At 42.8% G+C, this 4,206-nt stretch overlaps 2 non-coding genes across 2 annotated transcripts; both read right to left on the bottom strand.

Annotated features, from left to right (window-relative positions):
- Window positions 1–652: 652 nt before the first annotated feature.
- Window positions 653–774, bottom strand: LOC136525002 (small nucleolar RNA snoR86). Its single transcript, XR_010776338.1, has one exon. It is a non-coding gene; the product is annotated as a small nucleolar RNA snoR86 (small nucleolar RNA).
- A 332-nt stretch (window positions 775–1,106) lies between these two features.
- On the bottom strand, window positions 1,107–1,207 carry LOC136525001 (small nucleolar RNA Z221/R21b). Its single transcript, XR_010776337.1, has one exon. It is a non-coding gene; the product is annotated as a small nucleolar RNA Z221/R21b (small nucleolar RNA).
- Between the last annotated feature and the right edge of the window lie 2,999 nt (window positions 1,208–4,206).

Below are 4,206 nucleotides of genomic sequence, written 5' to 3'. Positions count from 1 at the left end.
CCTGCAAGTTGATATGTGGTTGCAAGATTCAAGCAAGAAGTGTTTAGAAAAACTCTAGAGTTTTATTATCAACTTTGTGTGGGACTCATATGATAAAGAGTGTAATCAAATTGAGCATCAACATAAGAAGCCAAGCATGGATAACCAAGAACAATTGGCTAATCTATTGTTGGAAACCTTTTTTTTCTATACAGTTGTTTTGCATGATTTTAGACTTCATCTTTTGCTTGTGTTTCATTTTCCTTAGTCACGGATTTGCATTGCTATTGTGCAAAGAAATGTTGTGCAGATTATTTGTGTAATTTTGGTTTACTAAAGTTCATAATATAGTTGCTATTGTCACTTGAGAAGTATGTATTTGCCTTTGAAACAGACAAAGTTAACATTTCGATTGAGTATCTTCAATGTTTTTACTGAACTAAAATTTGAATTTAGAGAAAGTTAACATTTCTATTGAGTATCTATAGTCAAACACACATTTCTCTCCTCTCTTCCATGTTCCGTCTCATATTCCATGCTACTGGGTAAGCACTTTGTGTGGTGTGGACTAGTTGACCTATTTGCAGTATCGATTGTGTCTTTTCTTCCACGTTACGAAGGAAAAAAAAAAGACCAGAACAAAAAAAAAATACAGCTTGGATCATAGATAAGAGATGTAGCAGCTTGTTCGAGGCCGTCACAAAACAGAGGAAAATCTAAGCGGCACGGAGAACTGCAGTTTTGGTGTCGCCAACCTTCAATGCAAAGATCGCCACTTATCTATCCCCTTTGCTCTGCAAATTGGCTTCATCTGTTTCTTTGAAACTACTCTTTTCATCAAAACCAATTGAAAGCAGCAGCAGATCCAAAACAAAGCCGGCTAAAAAACAAAAGACAAGCGCATTGATTTTCGCCCTCTGGATTTTGAGGGAAGAAAGAAAGATGCTGGACAAGCAATGACATAGGGAGGTAACTCGAGAACCATTAGAAGCCATTAGATTTGACCTCAAATGAAATTCAGTCCGCATCATGGTTGGATCGGTCGATCCACATCATCAGTTCTCAGGAATCATAAGAAACCCCACAAAACGCAACCAAAAAACAGGGAGAAAGCACATGTAAGTAGAAGGCTCAGACGGAAAATGGGTAGAAAGTTTGTTTGTTAGCCCAAAGTGAGAAAATAATCCCCTCATTCAGAGTGGTGCATGACTTTGTATCATCATTGCCCCCATTACAACCTAAGCTTTCCTCTCAATACGTGATCTCTTATCTATGATCCATTTATGGTGGGCAGACAATTAGGATTTCATGGAATGCCTTATGCTATCTCTTTTGTCTAAATCTATAGCTTCCAAAATTCTCAATATACTACTTCATGGCAGTTCTTTAACCATGAGACAAAACATGATATTCTCAATATACTACTACAAGCACATCCAATGAGTAAAAATTACACATCCAAGTTGCAGGAGCTCGATCTGGGGAGATCTAGGGAGGACAAGGAGGAGAGAGGAAGGGCTCACCAGTTCTTGGGATGAGGCAAGGCGGCTAGGTGGGGGCAGTCACGGAAGCAGGGGCGGAGATCGAGCAGGTGGCTACCCGGCAAGGGGCGGCCAGGCGAGGGGGGCAACCCGGTGGCAGCGAGAGGGGCATCGCGCCGGGGGCCTGGGAGTCGCGCCGAGGGGGCCGGGAGTCACGCCAGGTGCGCCGGGAAGGCAGGGGCCGGTGGTGGCAGCACAGGAAGGTGGGGGCCCGATAGTGGGGGGCGGTCGTCTGGCAGCGGAGGGTGGCGGCCTGGTTGCGGGGGGTGGCGGCCCGGCGGCGGAGGGCGGTCCGGCGACGCGGGGTGGTGGGTGGCGCTCCGGCGACGCGGAGGGCGGTCCGGTGTGCGTGTGTGTGTGGGTGAGTGTGTGAGTGTGTATGAGTAAGTGTGCGGCCAGATCAGGTAAAACCAAAGGGCTTTGTCGAGTGCCCGCGATTTGGCACTCAGCAAAGTAAAGGTATGCCGAGTGCCAGATTCAAAACACTCGGCATTGTTTTTTTCAAATTTCCAACCGGTACGGTACTGGTAAGTGGGGCCAGGCTTGAGTATGTTGCCGAGTGTCCACTATATGTCACTCGGCAACTATATTGTTTGTCGATTGTCGTACAGTTAACACTCGGCAAAATAAATTGATATTTCATGCCCACCCATCATCCTTCTTCATAACATGTTTTACTAAATTTGTTACGATATAATTTGAAAATACCTTATCAAATTCACTCAACAATGCATATTTGATTTTTCTATGAATATTAATCCATTATTTCATGCAGTTATAGCTCAAATTCAATTTATATCAATTAAAATTCTATAATTGCAGTTAATAAATTAAAATTATCAAATGGATCCAAAAAATTACAAAAATTTGATGTGAATCAATTTATGTTGTCTATTGCCTATACAAAAAGTTTTGAAGTCAAACCCCAATTCGACCGTCACTTTGACTCCAAATCTTACCAGATTCTTCTCAACTCCTTGATTCTTCTTCGGAGATGCTTCTGTTTGTAAAGGTTGTATGTGACAAATTGTGTAAAACCTTCTCAATTTTTTTCCACAGTCTCCACGTATGATATCATGAGATCTTGACAAATCTCGTGATTTTCAGACTTTGTTTGCTTTTTTTAGAATTTAAAAACCATTCAGCCACACGTTCGTGGTCATGTTTCCTGAACAAAATGTTCGAAATTTATTTTCATTTCCCAAGTATGGCCCAAAAATGGACTGAATAACATGAATATGATTTTTCCACTCAATTTATTCCATTATTTGAATCACTTGTTGTTCAAATTTGACTTAAACCAAAAAATTCCTCTAAATGCAATAAATTAATTAAATATAGCAAATAGATCGATAAATATACCAAATTTTAAAATATAGTACTACATGTATGTGGAGAGTAGAAAAAGTTTGGAGGGCAAGAGAGGAAAAAATTATTATTTTTATTGAGTGCCAATAAAAAACACTCGGCAACAATATTATTTTGTCGAGTGTCAATAAAAAAACACTTGGCAAACCTTGTCTTTGTTGAGTGTCTCTAACGGACACTCGGTAAAGTTATAACGGTAGGGCGGCGCACCCAACGGCTGTCACATGGCCGCCGCACGCCCAGCACACGTGCCTCTACTTTGCCGAGTGTCCGTGTTTGCTGAGTATTTTGTTGTAGTTTGCCGAGTGTTTTTTATTAGGCACTCGGTAAAGTTGGATTTTGCCGAGTGCTATCTATTTGCCGAGTGTTGAATTAAGAACACTCGGTAAATAGGATGTTTGCCGAGTGTCCGATGTAATGCACTCGGTAAACCCTCAGGCACTCGATAATTCTACTGTTTCCGGTAGTGCACTATGTATAGATATGGTCAAAACAATGTATTTAGAAAAGTTAAAATGTCTTATAATTTGAAACCGAGGGTATACTTTGTATACTTAAATGCTAGTGTCGGTACAGAAAGTGACCAACTAGTAAATATTTGTAGTTTTGCTGCCCGTTGTGATCGGAGGTGGCCTAGCACTCAATGACACGGGATTTATACTGGTTCAGGCAACGTGCCCTACGTCCAATGTGGGTCGGTCAGTGACTTTATTCCTGAGCCTAGGTGCTCGAAGTCTGTAGTGGGGTTACAAACGAGAGAGGGATGGGGTGTCCGGTCGGTCCGGTCAGAAGGGCCAAGATCGACAGGAGCTATGCTATGAACGAAGTGTCCAACCCTAAACTTGAACTTAAAGAAGTCAACTTGGGTGAACTGCCTATGCTTGGAGGGAGCACATCCCCTTTTATAGAAGAAGGGGATGGCTTTACAAATGAGAGGGAGAGAGAGTACGGATGTTTCTAAGCCTTGTTGCCCATGCCGACGGGGATGGGACAATGGTGGGCGCCCGTGATACTGTTGATGTCACTGCAGAATGTCAGGTACATGTGGGAGGTTGAGTTGCTTTCTTCAAGACTGGAGGATGTCGGTACCTGCAAAAATACTGTCTCGACGACTGGAGGCATGGCTTTACCACGTTCACCTGGTACGGTGAATTCCGGCGCCCACAATACTATTGATGCCCAGAGGCACATGGGGGGTCTTACCGTATGGGTGTTTTGACCGGCGCCTACAATACTGTAGAGGTAAACGTTGGCGCCTACAATACTATTTATGGCAGGGTAGTTGTAAAGTACTATTCCATAGGGTATGGTCCCTGGT

This window comes from Miscanthus floridulus, chromosome 18 (assembly GCF_019320115.1).
Source record: "Miscanthus floridulus cultivar M001 chromosome 18, ASM1932011v1, whole genome shotgun sequence".
NCBI lineage: Eukaryota > Viridiplantae > Streptophyta > Magnoliopsida > Poales > Poaceae > Miscanthus > Miscanthus floridulus.
The sequence above is the reverse complement of the archived record's forward strand: the minus strand, read 5'-3'. Positions and strand labels throughout refer to the sequence as shown.